The sequence below is a fragment of the Lithobates pipiens genome, unplaced genomic scaffold, assembly GCF_037356315.1.
Source record: "Lithobates pipiens isolate NorthernLeopardFrog02 unplaced genomic scaffold, aLitPip1_a1.2 Scaffold_16, whole genome shotgun sequence".
Classification (NCBI taxonomy): domain Eukaryota; kingdom Metazoa; phylum Chordata; class Amphibia; order Anura; family Ranidae; genus Lithobates; species Lithobates pipiens.
Genome location: NW_027507748.1, coordinates 500,417,645 through 500,436,153, shown reverse-complemented (window position 1 = coordinate 500,436,153; position 18,509 = coordinate 500,417,645).

Sequence of the window (18,509 nt, the reverse complement as noted above, 5' to 3'; positions counted from 1 at the left end):
GCTCAGTGATGTTCATGTCAGGGCTGTGTGAGGGCCATGCCATCTGCTGCATAGTACCCTACTCTTCTTTTGTAAAAGATATTTTTTTTTATGATTTGGATCATGTGTCTGCAGGTCATTCTCGTGCTTTAGAATGGAGTTGTGTCTGATCAGATGCCTTCCTAATGGTATAGCATAACTGAAACAATTTGCATGTACTTCTCAGCTGTGGTTTCCATCCACCTTATAACATTTGACTGTAATATGCTGTCATTAGTGGAATATATTGGTGTCTAGGTGAAGGGTTTTTTTCTGCCAGGGAGTGTGGTTCTGTGCTGCATTATAGGGCACCTGTATGAGATTAAACAAGACTAGGGCACTGCTTTAGATATGAATGGGCCTCATAGACAATACTTTGTGGGAAGCCAGCATGGAGCATTGTGACAGCAGCAGGGAAGTGGTGATGGTGGTGGTATGTGTGTGTGTGTATGTGTTTGTGGGTATTCAAATGGTGTTGACTAGTGTCTGCTGATGTAACCTGAAGCAGATTGATGTGCACAATAAAACCATTATATATATTTATATATATATATATAATATTTTCATGGCATTTTTAATTTTTTTTTTACTAGTAATGGAAGCAATCAGTGATTTTTAGAGGGACTGCGACATTGCAGCAGACAAATTGGACACTAAGTGATACTTTTTGGGGACCAGTGACATTAATACAGGGATCAGTGATAAAAAAATGCTCTCTCACTGTACTAATGACACTGGCAGGGAGGATGTTAACATCAGGGGAGATTAAAGGGTTAAGTGTGCTCCTAGGGAGTGCTTTCTAACTGTGTGGGGGATGGCTTAACTGGAGAAAGAGAGAGAGCTGTGTTTCTGCTTAGCAGAAATAAAAGATCTCCATCTTCCTCTCTGACAGAACGGCGGTCTGCCTTGTTTACATATGCAGACCGCTGTTCTGCCTCTCCTCAGAATGATCAGCAGGTTCGCTGATTGGCTCTCGCTGTGTCTAATCACAGCGGGAGCGGGTCGCCAGCAGCACACGTGCGCCCCAGACACAGATGAAGAGAACATACAGGTACGTTGTTTCCCACAGCCGGCTGCCCTGCTGCAGTAAATGTGTGGTGGGCAGTCCAGAACTGGTTAAACTTAAACAATAAAAAATAAATATAGTGACTGGGGGTCCCCTTAGTCTTCTTGTAAAGTGTGTATAGACCCTGCAGTAGCAAAAATTACATTTACAAAGCCCAAAAAATTACATTTTCCCTGCAAGCTTTCTTTATTTTTAAACAATGGCTTGGGAAGGCAGTCTGTATGATTAGGTCACAATTGGCCTTGCTGTCAACATTTTCAATTATATGCACCTGTTAAGCAGGTGTGGGAAAATTGGTCCTTGGGTGTTAATTGTGCCCGTGAAACCTATACCAAAAAATGTCTTCCAGATTAATCAGCACACACAAAGATAGGCAGCGTAGACAGTCTTGCAGAGATTCCAAATCCAGAAAACACTTAATTGGCAACATCTGCATTAGGGGCTTGATTGCTGCTGCTAATCCAGGAATGTTTATTTTGATAAATGTCTGTGGATAGACGCGCTCTTTTATCAGTCACAAAACCTCTGGCAGCACTAAATATCAGTTTGGAAAGCATGCTCAATGCAGGGCAGCCCAGCAGCTCAGTTGCATACTGGGCAAGTTCTGGCCATTGGTCTATTCTCATGACCTAGTAACCCAGTGGATCATAAACTGTAAAGCTCTCCACATCTGTTTTTGCCCCTAGATATTAATCTCCCACCATATGATGCAGAGGAGATATTTCATCCTCTGCTCCCTCTGTGGGGACAGGATGAGTTCCGAGACTTTCCCCTTGTAATGGTGGTCAAGGAGGGTTGCCAACCAATAATGAACCTTTTCCTTGATGCCATGAATTCTCGGGTCTTTTGGCAAGCTTTGAAGAATGAGGCACTTCAAATTTTCAGAGGCATGAGAAGCAGTTCATGCACCTTTTTCAGCAGCCATTGGGGTGGGGAAAAAAAGCCAAGCCTTCCTGACCCTGTCGTTGTGCCATACTCACACCAGTACTCGTTGATGGCCCTCTGCTGCATATGCAGCTGCTTCAGCATTGCCAGAGTTCCACTTGGTAGGCAAGTCACATATCAAGCAGTTTATGGGCAGGTGAAATTCTCACTGAATTTCAGCCAACCGAGCACTGGCTGTGGATGAAATGGTTACAGACTCTTCTGCCTTGCTTTAGCAGATCTTCCAATCCTGGTTAACTGTTTAAGAAATGCTGCACCACCAAATTGAGGACATGTGCCAGGCATGGCACATGTGTCAACTTTCCCTGTCGAAGGGCAGACAGGAGGCGTGGTGTGAACCCCCTCTGGGCCTACCCTTGCAGAGCTGAAAAAAATCTCTGCTCTGATGTGGCACTTGTCCCTTAGACACGTATACAAAAATAGGAGACTTGCAGGGCCGCTGATAAGTCAGTACAACTGGCCCTGTTATACTGGGCCCGGCCACCAGGGGGCCTGAGCAATCTGCACAGATTGCAGAAGAAAGAAAAAAAAAGTCTTTCTCCAACTCCTCCCTCCGCTCCTCCCTCAGCAGCTGTTCAACTGCTCTCAACGAGCAGTCACTGGGGCTAAACTCTCAGAGGCAGAGAGGTGGAGCCTGACTGTGAGATCTTGTAGTTTGAGTGGGCGGAAGGAGGTGTGGCCGGCTTGGAGGATGATCGTTCCTGGCTTCTTCTGATGTGCACACATGAGCTGCATTATGGTGGCAGTGGATCTGGATTCTCAGGGGACTGCAGGTTAGCCCAGTCACATTAACTGCAATGTAAAGTGTAATGTCTGCTTTTCATGTAGCACAGCTGTCCTGACTGAGAAATTGGGTTTTATACTGCACTGCCATATTTCTCACAGAAGTGCTGCATGAAAAAAGAGATGCCATCAATGTCAGCAAACCCCACTTTTTTTCTATTTAAATCACTGGATCACACCATGCCTGGAGCTGAATCACACAGGAATGCACTGTGTTCCTGTGCAATTCACATGCAGGTCTGTGCAGTGCAATTTCAAGCTCATTCATTTTGAATGGGCTAAAATTGCAATGCACCAAAAGTAGTGCAAAAAGTAGTGTAGTGTATGCACTACTTTTTAACATGCAATGCAACCAGATCACATGATCCAGGGCTGGCAGGGGCAGGGCAAACACACTACGTTTGGAAACCCGCATTTGAGGTTTCATTGACTTTTTATTGACACCTGGTGCAGATCACAAAAGCAGTGCATTTTGCATGCAGGTTGAATTTTACAGGAATCCACAGCACATTTATTCCCAATTCAGATACAGCCATGGTGTGAACTGCTCCCTTAGACCTATTACTTCTCATTAAAAGTTTAGAATAATTTTTTAATTTTTTTTAAAAGGGTGATATGGCATCTTCTTCTTTTTCATGTAGAACTGTTTGACTGTGACAAATTGGACAGTGCAGTTATGAACGCAGCACAGTATCATCTGCATCCTACACACAGTCATCTTACACTAACCACACCTAATAATTAAGCGTAATTTAAACCATGTCCATTTTCCAGCTCTGCGTAGTGCATATTTTTAAAACAGCCATGCCCACAATTTAGCCTTTATGTATACCCTGACCTCTCTGTATAGGGGCGGGGCCAGGGGTGGGGCTGAAGGAGGGACCAGGGGTGAGGCTGAAGGGGGCCCCGTCATGTAGGCTGTACAGGGCCCCATGATTTCTATCAGCGGCCCTGGAGACTCGTATACCTGCAATGTAAGGCCACATCCCTAGAATATATGGCAAAAAATGGTTTCCCCCTCTTTAGAATGGGTCCTTAAAGAGGAAGTAAACCCTGATGGGTGAGGAGTGAGGAGGAGCAGAATTGCATCCCTTTTGCATGGCTTTAAGGTGCTCTTACCAATGGGCTGAGTGGTGGGAGGTTAAATGCCTTCTGAATCATGTGGTACTCAATGGCTGGTGTTTTTGACATGCTTGATCTGCTTGAGGCAAAGTTTGCAAATTGCAACAGTGCAATCAGCTGCACATGTGTTAAAAAAGGACCAGACAGCTGAGCTGTGGGAAGTGGGTTGGGAGATAACATATCCTCAATGTGATGGGATAGGGTGGCTGCTCTCTACTGTTCCATAGACATGTGCATTTGTTTTCGTCCGAATGCATTTTCGTCCGAATTTTAGCTATTTTCATTTTCGTTTTGACAAACGATAACAAAAGCACAGAATCCAAAAAACAAAAGATCCGACATAAATAAATGCTTTATTTTCATTTTCATTGTTACAACAGTTCAATATAGAATAGGAGATTCGACGTGACTCTGACAATAAGGCCTCATGCACACGAGACGCAGTTAAACGTGTGTTCAGATGCAGTTGGACAGTTTTTTCAACTGCCCCTGAACTCATTCAATGCTATCCTATGTGTCCATGCACACAGTCTCGTTTTTTTTCGTTTTTATGCAGTTGCGTTTAATCTCGTTTTTCCAGAAGCAAAAAAATGCGTTCAGAAGCATAAATTTCCACGTTTCAGACGCAAAACGCTGCTAAACGCGGCTAAACGTTTGCGTTTATATGCGTTTTTAAAGGTGACCTTTTTTTTACATTAAAAATCTCAAAAATTATTGCAAATGATGAAAAACCATTAGAAAAATATTTTAAACAATTGCAATTGCAAGTGGACAATCCACAACTTGTGGCAAGTGACATGGCAGGTGGCAAGTGATGTGGCAAGTGGACAATCCACAACTTGTGACAGGTGACGTGGCAAGTGATGTGGCAGGTGATGTGGCAAGTCACGTGGCAAGTGGAAATCCACAACTTGTGGCAGGTGATGTGGCTGGTGACGTGGCAAGTGGACAATCCACAACTTGTGGCAGGTGGCATGGCAGGTGACATGGAAAGTGGACAATCCACATCTTGTGGCAAGTGACATGGCAGGTGATGTGGCAAGTGACGTGGCAAGTGGACAATCCACAACTTGTGGCAGGTGATGTGGCAAGTGACGTGGCAGGTGATGTGGACAATCCCCAACTTGTGGCAGGTGACGTGGCAAGTGGACAATCCACAAATTGTGGCAGGTGATGTGGCAGGTGACGTGGCAAGTGGACAATCCACAACTTGTGGCAGGTGACGTGGCAAGTGACGTGGCAGGTGATGTGGCAAGTGACGTGGCAAGTAGACAATCCACAACTTGTGGCAGGTGATGTGGCAAGTGACGTGGCAGGTGATGTGGCAAGTCACGTGGCAAGTGGACAATCCACAACTTGTGGCAGGTGATGTGGCTGGTGACGTGGCAAGTGGACAATCCACAGCTTGTGGCAGGTGGCATGGCAGATGACGTGGAAAGTGGACAATCCACATCTCGTGGCAAGTGACGTGGCAGGTGATGTGGCAAGTGACGTGGCAAGTGGACAATCCACAACTTGTGGCAGGTGACGTGGCAGGTGATGTGGCAAGTGGACAATCCCCAACTTGTGGCAAGTGACGTGGCAAGTGACGTGGCAAGTGGACAATCCAAAATTTGTGGCAGGTGACGTGGCAAGTGACGTGGCAGGTGATGTGGCAAGTCACATGGCAAGTGGACAATCCACAACTTGTGGCAAGTGACGTGGCAAGTGACGTGGCAAGTGGATAATACAAAACTTGTGGCAGGTGACGTGGCAAGTGACGTGGCAGGTGATGTGGCAAGTCACGTGGCAAGTGGACAATCCACAACTTGTGGCAGGTGCCGTGGCAAGTGACACGCTAAATACAAGTACACTGCAGCTCTCACAGCTGCTGCTACTCACTCTGGTCTCACAAAATTGCTGAAATAGTTAATAATACTGTTTTTTTGAGCTGGGGAGGGTCTATGATGTTAGCTTAACTAAACGCTTCTAGACGCAAACGCGGTAAAACGCCACTAAATCGCGCTAAAAATCGCGGCAAAATGCGCGTTTCTAAATGCCGGTTTCAACATGTGTCCAGCAGCGTTTGCATCTGCGTCTCGTGTGCATGAAGCCTAACAACCTGTGTCTATAGAACCTGTGGTCGAATGTGCCAAACCTTACCTCTATTAGTCCAAGATTATATAGAGAAAATATTTGACAGAGAAAAAAGATTTGACAGAGAGAAAAGATGCTGCAAGTTACTGTCCTAAAAAGTGTTTGGGGACCCTGGTCCTGCCCCAGGGGACATGTATCAATGCAAAAAAAGTTTTAAAAATGGCAGTTTTTTCGGGAGCAGTGATTTTAATAATGATTAAAGTGAAACAATAAAAGTGTAATATTCCTTTAAATTTCGTAGGTGGGGGGGGTGTCTATAGTATGCCTGTGAAGGGGCACATGTTTCTGGTGCTTAGAACTGTCCCTGCACAAAGTGTAATTTATTCAGGAAAAAAAGTCCTTTAAAATCCCTCGCAGCTATTATGAATTGTCGGCTCCATAATACAGAGAACACTCATTGAAAGTCATTGATAAAAAAAAAAAAATAATAATAATAAAAAAAAAGTGTGGGGGTCCCCCAAATTCAATTACCAGGCCCTTCAGGTCTGGTATGGATATTAAGGGGAACCCTGCGTCAAATTAAAAAAAATAAAATTGACGTGGGGTTCCCCCACATCAAATTTTTTTTAAATTTGACGCAGGGTTCCCCTTAATATCCATACCAGACCTGAAGGGCCTGGTATTTGAATTTGGGGGACCCCCACGCTTTTTTTACTTATTTATTTTTTATCAATGACTTTCAATGAGTGTTCACTGTATTACGGAGCCGACAATTCATAATAGCTGCGAGTGATTTTAAAGGACTTTTTTTCCTGCATAAATGACACTTTGTGCAGGGACAGTTTTAAGCACCAGAAACATGAGCCCCTTCACAGGCATACTATAGACCCCCCCCCCCTACGAAATTTAAAGGAATATTACACTTTTATTGTTTCACTTTAATCATTATTAAAATCACTGCTCCCGAAAAACGGCAGTTTTTAAAACTTTTTTTTGCATTGATACATGTCCCCTGGGGCAGGACCCGGGTCCCCAAGCACTTTTTAGGACAGTAACTTGCAAATTAGCCTTTAAAATTAGCACTTTAGATTTTGAACGTTGGAGTCCCATAGACTTTAATAGGGTTCTAAAGTTCACACGAAGTATGCTATATACTAGCTCCGTCGAATCTTCTTTATACTTTCGACACCATAAGCCTTCAAAGACAGATTTGACCGTAATTCATGTGGATTTCCGTACGAATGCAATTTTTGAACGAAAAACGAAATAAATAAAAACAAATTTTGGGAGTAACTAAATAAATACATTTTTCGGACGAAAACGAAATTTCAAAACTAAATATTTTACTCTGCACATGTATACTGTTCCATGATGGCTGCCTCATTGAGGTTGTACCTCACTTTCCTCCTCTGCTCTATCTGGCACCCAAGTCACGTCAGTGACCCCATCCTCACCATCACTGAGGCAACTTGGCAATATACTGTGGTTGGGGGAACATGACTTCTAATTTTTTGTTTACCAGTGTTCTCCCCTCTCTGTAGGCTCATGTTCTACCTTCCTTACCTCAGAATCAACATCAGAATCAAGTAATGCCTGTGCAACGTCAAGGACCAAGTGGTTGATGCTGTGTTGAAACAACTCAGCTAAATCCTCCATGCATGATGCTGGGTCTATGGCAGTAGTAGCTGTGGACAAGGAGGCAGAATAAGCTGTTCTGGCAGCTGTGGTGGACTGCACACTAGTCTCTGCTTGGGTGATAGAGGATGAGGAGGATGGTTTAATAAGCCAGTCCACCACCTCCTCTGCATGCTGTTGCTGGATAGCACAGGCAACATCACTAAACAGAGGACACGGGGCCCTGCCTGAGGACCATGTCCTCCTTTGCCTGTGGACACAGATGCTGCTGGCCCCCTCATAGTGCCATGGTAAAGTCTGCCTCTCCTTGTTTGCCTTCCAGACATGATGGGGGGGGGGGGGGTAATTATTGAAATGTAATAGAGACAGGGCAATGTTTACTTGGATCCACTTTAACCAGTTCCCGACCAGCGCGTGCCGATGTACGTCGGCAGAATGGCACGGGCAGGCATATTGGCGTACAGGTACTTCCATTTTTTAAATGCCGCCCTGCCATCGCGTGCGTGCCGCCGGTGGCGCACTCGCGTGCCAGTCGGGGCCCCCGTGAGTCTGGTCGCGGGTTCCCATGCACTCGATCACCGCGGGAATACTCGCGATCGTCTCACGGGGTGGCTGAACGAGGAGATGCCGTTGTAAACAGCATCTCCCCGTTCTGCCTAGCAACAAGTGACGCTGATCTCTGTTCCATGTGATTGGAGCAGAGATCAGTGTTCACTAACACAAAGCCCAGCCCCCCACAGTTAGTAACACGCCCCTAGGAACACTTAACCCCTATACTACCACCCCCTGGTTAACCCCTTCACTGCCAGTGTCATTTACACAGGAATCAATGCATTTGTATAGCATTGATTGCTGCATAAATGACAATGGTCCAAAAAATGTGTCAAAAATGTCCGATGTGTCCGCCACAATGTCGCAGTCACAAAAAAAATCGCTGATCGCCGCCATTACTAGTAAAAAAAAAAAAGATTAATAAAAATGCCATAAAACTATCCCCTATTTTGTAAACGCTATACATTTTGCTCAAACCAATCAATAATCGCTTATTGCGATTTTTTTTACCAAAAATTTGTAGAAGAATACGTATCGGCCTAAACTGAGGGAAAAAATTTTTTTTTTATATATTTTTGGGGGATATTTATTATAACAAAAAGTTAAAAATTATGCGTTTATTTAAAAATTGTCGCTCTATTTTTGTTTATAGAGCAAAAAATAAAAACCGCAGGGGTGATCAAATACCACCAAAAGAAAGCTCTATTTGTGAGAAAACAACTTCAATTTTATTTGGGAGCCACGTCGCATGACTTTGCAATTGTCAGTTAAAGCGACGCAGTGCCGAATCGCAAAAAGTGGTCTGGTCTTAAGCCAGCAAAATTGTCCGGACTGAAAGTGGTTAATCAATGGAAAGTGATGTTTAGTGAACTTTAACTTGAGTACTCACTACACAGACAAACTCCACTGACACACTACAATATACTGCAGTAAAACTGCATGGATGCACTTCAATATACTGCAGTAAAATCACACTAACACACTTCAATATACTGCAGTAAAACTGCACTGATGCACTTTAATATACTGCAGTAAAACTGGACTAACACTTCAATATACATGTGCACTAATGCACGTCAATATACTGCAGTAACAGTGCACTACCGCACTTCAATATTCTGCAGTAAAAGTGCCCTAACGCACTTCCATATACTGCAGGAAAAGTGCACAGACACACTTCAATATACTGCAGTAAAACCACCCTGACACGCTACACTGAAACTGTAATAAACCTGCCCTGACACTAAAGTAAAAATGAATGTTCGCACTACACTCACGCTACACTATTACTATATTCACACTACACTGATACTTTACACTCACAATAGAATCACAATGGCACACTAACTCACTAGTAGCAATGAACAGAGCCCTGTTCTATCTATCTTCACTCCAATATCACACTGCAAATGGCTGCTTTATAATAATAATAATATACTGCAGTAAAAGTGCACTAATGCACGTCAATATACTGCAGTAAAAGTGCACTACCACACTTCAATATTCTGCAGTAAAAGTGCCCTAACGCACTTCCATATACTGCAGGAAAAGTGCACAGACACACTTCAATATACTGCAGTAAAATTGCCCTGACACTCTACACTGACATACTTCAATACACTGTAGTAAACCTGCCCTGACACATTAAACTGACACACTTCAATAAACTGTAATAAACCTGCCCTGGCATTAAACCATTAAACTGACACTGCAGTAAAAATGAACGTTCACACTACACTCACGCTACACTATCACTATATTCACACTAGACTGATACTTTACACTCACAATAGAATCACAATGGCACACTAACTCACTAGTAGCAATTAACAGAGCCCTGTTCTATCTATCTCCACTCCAATATCACACTGCAAATGGCTGCTCTAGGAAGGTGTGGGGTGGGTATATGAGCAATGAACCATGATTGGAGAGAGTCATCATGACTGTGTTCAATCATGGCTCTGACAGTTCCATGTTCCCTGATTGGGCAAAGCCTTCATTGCTTCAACCAATCAGGCCTTCCAATGCACTATGCAACGCATAGTGCATTGTGGGGTGTTCAGGAGACCAAACAATTGGCCAAAATCCCCAACAATTCACATGTTCGCAGATGAAAGGATGAACAGCCAATGTTCAGGCTGAATACAAATATAGAACACATAGGACATTACGTAACTTCCGGTTGGTATACTGGGTGGAACGCAGCTGGAACACACGCTGTCTCTCCGCTGCTTCCTGGTATACAGACCGGAGCATACTATTCTCCTCTAACTTTTTCAGTGCATGGGGGCATTGTTCTTTTTGAATAAACCAGGGCGTCTCAGACGTTCTTATGTAATGGACATATTCAATTGAACTACCTCTGTCCCCTGCATTAATTTATGAATTTATCAACTAAATTTATATTTTTGGTCCTGGCCATTTCCTAAGGACTTCTTCTAATGAACTAAGGATTTTTTATTATATTTTTTATTATTTTTTTATTTTTCGTGTTATATGATTTTTGTTGTTTTTTGGACCTCTGTATTTTGATTTTAATTTTTTTATTTTTATTTCTGTTTACTTTTATCCTTTATTATTATTTTTTCACCCTAATTGTACCTGTGGGCTTTGGAGGATTTTTTATGGCTTTTTTTGGCTTTTTGAGCCAGTCTGTAATTAAAATATTTTAACGAATAAAAAGTATTTTGGTTACAATAAGTTAGTGCACTATGGGATATATTTTTTCATCTCCCTGAGGATCTACTGGCTTGCTTGCACCTGACCTATAGAGGCACCTACTGTACACTAAGGGTCCATTCACACAGGGGCAACTCAGATCCAACTTCGAGTCGCCCCAAGTCGCACAACATGTAGAAATCAATGTAAGTGAATGAGAGCCGTCTTAATGCACACTACTGAAGTCGCTCCGACTTCAGAAAAGGTTCCTGTACTACTTCAATCCAATTTGTAGGTGACTGGTACCCATTAATTTCAATGGAGGTCGCCTCCAAGTCAGATCTCCGTCTATACAGAGGCGACTCTCAGAGAATTATCAGCTCTCAAAAGGGAACTCCTCACCAAATTTAAAAAAAATTGGCGTGAGTTCCCCCTCCGAGAGCATACCAGGCCCTTAGGTCTGGTATGGATTTGAAGGGGAACCCCCTACCCCCCAAAAAAACGGCATGGGGGTCCCCCCCAGATCCACACCAGACCCTTATCCAAGCATGCTACCCGGCCGGCCAGGAAAGGGGGTGGGGATGAGCGAGCGCCTCCCTCTCTTCCTGAGCCGAACCAGGCCGCATGCCCTCAACATGGGGGGTGCTTTCGGGAAGGGGGGCTGCGCGCCCCCTCACCCCAAAGCACCTTGTCCCCATGTTGATGAGGACAAGGGCCTCTTCCCTACAACCCTGGCCATTGATTGTCGGGGTCTGCGGGCGGGGGGGCTTATCGGAATCCATGAGCCCCCTTTAATAAGGGGGCCCCCTGATCCCGGCCCCCCACCCTATGTGAATAAGTATGGGGTACAAAGTACCCCTACCCATTCACCTGTGAAAAAAATGTGCAAAAAAAAACCACAACACACAAGGGTTAAAATAGTTTATTGCACAGCTCTAGGGGTCTTCTCGCCGGACTCCTCCGCTATCTTCTGCTAGCTCTTTTACTAGCGGAGGAGCCCGGCTTTCTTCTTCGCCGCCGCCCTCTTCTTCCGACTTTGGGGGTCTTGTCCCCCCTCTTCGGTTCTTCTTGCCGGGCCACCGTGCCTTCTTCTAGCTCTTTTACAAGCAGTGGCCTTCTGTTGCTGCTGTCTTCTGTTCTTCTCTTCTGTTCTTCTCTTCTCTTCTGGAGATGTTGCCTCGTCGCTGTCTCCAGTCCCAATGACAGGACACGTGGCGTGCGGTGACTTATATAGGGACATCGCCGAATGATGTCCCCGCCCATTATGATGTCACAGTCCCAGGATCCTCTGGGACTGTGACATCATAATTGGCGGGTACATCATCCGGATGTCCCTATATAAGTCACTGCACGCCGCGTCCCTGTCATTGTGAGCAGAGACATGGACGAGGCAACATCTCCAGAAGAGAAGAACAGAAGACAGCGGCACCCCCCATGTTGAGGGCACGCGGCCTGGTGCGGCTCAGGAAGGGGGAGGGGGGGCGCTCGCTCGTCCCCACCCCCTTTCCTGGCCGGCCGGGTAGCGGGCTCGGATAAGGGTCTGGTAATGGATCTGGGGGGACCCCCATGCAGTTTTTTCGGCGTAGGGGGTTCCCCTTCAAATCCATACCAGACCTAAGGGCCTGGTATGCTCTCGGAGGGGGGACCCATGCCGTTTTTTTTTTTATTTGGCATTGAGTTCCCCCTTGAGAGCTAATTTTCTGATTGGCCACGGCAAAAGTCACCTGGCCTGGGGCGACTTAAAGTCGTGTTGTAAGTCGCCCCAAGTCGTGTCCAAGTCGTGTTAAAGTCGTGTCCAAGTTGCCTCCAAAAGTCGTGTTGAAAGTCGTGTTGCCCCTGTGTGAACCGACCTTTAAGGAGTGAAATAAGGCGGATGACCTGGCTGACAAGCGTTTGGAGATTGGGATTTACACGCACAACTACCCTCTGTAGGTACAGGGATTCGGTGAGTGGGGACCTGAGGGGGTGAGCACAGAAGTCACCGGCTTGTTTGAATGAGCACTAACGTCACCTTATAGCCCTCCTACATGAAGATTTGCTGTATATAGAATTTTTCTTCTAAAGAACTTTTTTCTAAGAAACTTTGTATGACTTCTTGAATATTATAGTACAAACTAATGTGAGCATATGCTCCCTTTGCACTTTGGTTTTGCATAAGCTTACTTATCACTTATATTAACTTTTTTTTTTTTTTTTTGTTTGTTACTATACACATTTTTGATATTTTGCAATTTTTGCACACTTTTTGCATATTGAAGTAACTGATCAATTCAATCTATTATTATTATTATCAGTTATGTATTACTTTGTCTAGTCCCTATAGTTTAGCTAGTCTAATCAATACGCCAAGCACATGTTATCGTTAATATCACAATACTATCACCATTGGCTATGAAATCAATACACGGTCTAAGATCAATTAAATCTCATTTATTTCCCAAGGAAATAAGAAAACGTGCATCAAGTATCAATAGAAGTTACAATAATACATAGCATACAATCAAAGTACAATATAAGCCTTATACTTATCGACCTTTGCAGCTAAGCCTCATGATGGAAGTGAGAGACCGAGCTCAGTGTTGCAACCCTTTTTGTTAAACATACCTCAGCCATACCACACCCCATAGCCCATCCTACTTTTCCCGTGGACCAATCAGCGTCTCTGGGGCGTTTCCTCCCCCAGGCTAATCACCTCGGACAGTCCTGCCATACTTGGCCTCTGGGGGGCAGTGTCTGCCCATGAATTGCAACTGCTCCGACTGGATTCCTATCTTGTGGTTCGATCTCGGACGCCCCTCCCGCTCACCAACTGTCTTTTGTTCTTGCAGACAAGCCGGCACCATATTGTCTTTGAAGTTCAGTACATTCCAGGTGGGCTGAATAGAACTCATTCTGCTATCCAGATTGTGTCTTTGTGTCACATTCCTTCCTTTTAAACACGTGGGACTGCATGGTATCAATATGGCTGAGTTCGGCTGTAAAAACAGCTGTGTAGATGTATAATATTAATTCCTGTCTGATTCCAACACATATTTGCAAATTTTTGCACATTCCTTGCACTTTTGCACATTTTTTGCAAATTTGCACATTTATCCTTTTTTTTTTTTTTTGGTAAAAAATTTTCCTCACATATGGTGTGGACTTTATTCAACACCCAGCAAATTGGATTAGGATATCTGCTATATCAACTTGGGGATTTTTTGGCTTATTGCACTTATAAAATAAGGACTGTACAAACCGTATATAGCTAGATAAGTGGGAAGTGACAGAAAGCTATACAAGTCAACCATTATCCTATCATTTTATTCTTATTTTATTTCAATTTATTTTTATTGTTTGGTTATGTCTGATTATGTGCTTATGATGTGATATACTTTTATCAATTCTCATTATCCCTACCACATAGTACCCTTATATAATCAGTAGGCATACAGTGGTGTGAAAAAGTGTTTGCCCCCTTCCTCATTTCCTGTTCCTTTGCATCTTTGTCACACTTAAGTGTTTCGGAACATCAAACCAATTTAAACAATAGTCAAGGACAACACAAGTAAACACAAAATGCAATTTGTAAATGAAGGTGTTTATTATTAAAGGTGGAAAAAAATCCAAACCATCATGGCCCTGTGTGAAAAAGTGATTGCCCCCTAAACCTAATAACTGGTTGGGCCACCCTTAGCAGCAACAACTGCAACCAAGCGTTTGCGATAACGTGCAATGAGGCTTTTACAGCGTCCTGGAGGAATTTTGGCCCACTCATCTTTGCAGAATTGTCCTAATTCAGTTACATTCGAGGGTTTTCGAGCATGGACGGCCTTTTTAAGGTCATACCACAACATCTCAATAGGATTCAGGTCAGGACTTTGGCTAGGCCACTCCAAAGTCTTCATTTTGTTTTTCTTCAGCTATTCGGTGGTGGACTTGCTGGTGTGTTTAGGATCATTGTCCTGCTGCAGAACCCAAGTTCGTTTCAGCTTGAGTACACGAACAGATGGTCGGACATTCTCCTTCAGGATCTCTTGGTAGACAGCAGAATTCATAGTTCCTTTTATCACGGCAAGTCTTCCAGGTCCTGAAGCAGCAAAACAGCCCCAGACCATCACACTACCACCACCATATTTTACTGTTGGTATAATGTTCTTTTTATGAAATGCAGTGTTCCTTCTACGCCAGATATACTTGGACACACACCTTCCAAAGAGTTCCACTTTTGTCTCATTGGTCCACAGAATGTTGTCCCAAAAGTCTTGGGGATCATCAAGATGTGTTGTGGAGAAATTGAGATGAGCTTTGATGTTCTTTTTGCTCAGCAGTGGTTTTCTCCTTGGAACTCTGCCATGCAGGCCATTTTTGCCCAGTCTTTTCCTGATGGTGGAGGCATGAACGCTGACCTTAACTGAGGCAAGTGAGGCCTGCAGTTCCTTGGACGTTGTTGTGGGGTCTTTTGTGACCTCTTGGATGAGTCGTCGCTGCGCTCTTGGGGTAATTTTGGGCGGCCGGCCACTCCTGGGAAGGTTCACCACTGTTCCATGTCTTCGCCATTTGTGGATAATGGCTCTCACTGTGGTTCGCTGGATTCCCAAAGCTTTGGAAATGGCTTTATAACCCTTTCCAGACTGATAGATCTCAATTACTTTCTTTCTCAATTGTTCCTGAATTTCTTTGGGTCTCGGCATGATGTGTAGCTTTTAAGGATCTTCTGGTGGACCTTACTGTGTCAAGCAGCTCCTATTTAAGTGATGCCTTGATTGTGAACAGGTGTGGCAATAATCAGGCCTGGGTGTGGCTATAGAAATTGAACTCAGGTGTGGACAACCACAGTTATAGTATGTTTTAACAAGGGGGGCAATCACTTTTTCACACAGGGCCATGATGGTTTGGATTTTTTTTCACCTTTAATAATAAACAACCTTCATTTACAAATTGCATTTTGTGTTTACTTGTGTTGTCCCTGACTATTGTTTAAATTGGTTTGATGTTCCGAAACACTTAAGTGTGACAAACATGCAAAGGAACAGGAAATGAGGAAGGGGGCAAACACTTTTTCACACCACTGTATAGGGGAAAAGAAGGGGGTGGTTGCACCATACCCTGTGCCTGTTACTATACACCTAAGCATAGAGAATTTTTTTAGGTGGTCTGGACTATATAGTCTGGGCTTCCTCTTTTTTGTTGTTTATATCGGAATTTTTCTCCTATTACTTACGTGATATAGGACTAATATAGTAGATAGATCTCAGATCACCTTATGTGACAAGGGCCCTTTATTTATACATTTTTTAGGTAGCGCCAGGGTCCCTATTCTAAACTATATATCAATGTTCAGGCTGAACTTATGCTCCGCCCGAACCATTCACCCCAACACTAGTGGCAACAAAGTATCAAGTCACCGAGAGAAATAAAGTGCACAAAGTCACAGCAATGGACAACTAATGCCGCGTACACACGATCAAACAAGCGGGTGGAAAAGTCCGGCAAACTCAAGTCCGCCGGACAATCCCCCCGTGTGTAGCCTCCGGCATACTTTTTTGACCCGAAAGTACGGCGGACTTAGAATGCCGTGTTGCACTCCAATCTTCCCGCCGGACTCGCATTTCGGCGGACAATCCGGCCGTGTGTATGCCAGTCCGCCGTAATTTTGAAATGAGCGGACTTTTCCCGCCCGGAGAAAAGTCCGCTCATTTCGAGCGGGTCTCCAGATAGGCGGGGCCCGCGAAGGAGACGTCGCTGGCCCCGCTGCCTGGTATGGACTTAAAGGGGAACCCCAACGCGGAAAAAAATCGGCGTGGGGGTCCCCCCCAAGTCCACAACAGACCCTTGTCCGAGCACGCTACCCGGCTGGCCAGGAAAGGGGGGGCGAGCGAGCGCCCCCCCCCTCCTGAGCCATACCAAGCCGCGTGCCCTCAACATGGGGGGTGCCTTGGGGAAGGGGGGCAGTGCGGCCCCCCCCACCCCAAAGCACCTTGTCCCCATGTTGATGAGGACAAGGGCCTCTTCCCGACAACCCTGGCCGTTGGTTGTCGGGGTCTGCGGGCGGGGGGCTTATCGGAATCCGGGAGCCCCCTTTAATAAGGGGGACCCCGGATACCGGCCCCCCACCCTATGTGAATGAGTATGGGGTACAATGTACCCCTACCCATTCACCTGTAAAATAAAAGTACAAAAAAAACACAACACACGAGATAAAATACTTTATTGCACAGCTCCGGGGGTCTTCCGTCTTCGGGGGTCTTCTCGCCGGACTCCTCCACTATCTTCTTCTAGCTCTTTTGCTAGCGGAGGAGTCCGGCTTTCTTCCTCGCCGCCAGCCTCTTCTTGCGACTTCGGGGGTCTTGTCCCCCTCTTCGGTTCTTCTGCCGGGCCACCGCGCCTTCTTCTAGCTCTTTTACAGGCGGTGGCCCGGTCTTCTGTCGCCGCCGCCGCCGCCTTCCGTTCTTCTGTTCTTCTCTTCTTCTTCAGATGTTGCCTCGCCGAGTCCTCCGCTCACAATGACAGGGACCGGGCACGCGGCGACTTATATAGGGACAAGGGGCGGGGTCTTTGGTGGATGTCACATGGGTTCATGTCCCATGGTGACCCCGCCCCCTTACGATGTCACAGTCCCGGAGGATGCTGGGACTGTCGCCATGTGACATCAACCCATGTGACATGAACCCATGTGACATCCACCGAAGACCCCCCTTTCCCCAAGGCACCCCCCATGTTGAGGGCACGCGGCCTGGTACGGCTCAGGAGGGGGCGCTCGCTCGGCCCCCCTTTCCTGGCCGGCCGGGTAGCGTGCTTGGACAAGGGTCTGTTGTGGACTTGGGGGGGGGACCCCCATGCCGATTTTTTTCGGCGTTGGGGTTCCCCTTTAAGTCCATACCAGGCGGCGGGGCAAGCGACGTCTCCTTCGCGGGCCCCGCCTACCTGGAGACGCGCTCGAAATGAGCGGACTTTCCTCCGCGTGTGTGGGCGAGTCCGTTCATTTCAAAAGTAGGGCGGATAGTACGGCGGACTTAGTACGCCATATTAGTCCGCTGAAAAAGTGCCGTGTGTGGGCAAGTAGCCAGTTCGGAAAGTCCGACGGACAGTCTGGCGGGAAGTCCGCCAGACTAAGTACATTGGACAGACGGCTACGTGTACACGGCTTAACAGTACATGTTAAGTGGATGCTTTTTCAGGGACAGACTAAGGAGTTTTGGTGGTCAAATCAAAGGTCAAATCAATGACTGTCGAACTTTTAAATAACTGCTTTGGATTTGGAATCTAAGGCCGCGTACACACGAGCGGATTGTCCGCTGAAACACTGTTCAGCGGTCTAAGTTGGACAGACAATCCGCCCGTGTGTACGCGGCCTTAGCCAACTTTAAGCTTAATACTACTTGGAATGATAGTCTTGTTTTTTTTTTCCTTGACTACATAGAAAAATAGTCTATCATTGTGGATGCCTGCATAGGACTTCTTGATGTCATAAATATTTCCAAGTAGCACTTCATCTAAACACTTAGAGGTCTGTCAAGGCTACCTGTCAATAATTATAGTAGTATGCCATTTTTCAAAAATACATCTGACCTCCAATATCTTTTTTTTTATTTTTTATGTGCGATTTGTTATTTGTTAAGCAAGTTCAACAGAACTGTATATGGCAACATAGAATACACAACTGCAAAAGAAG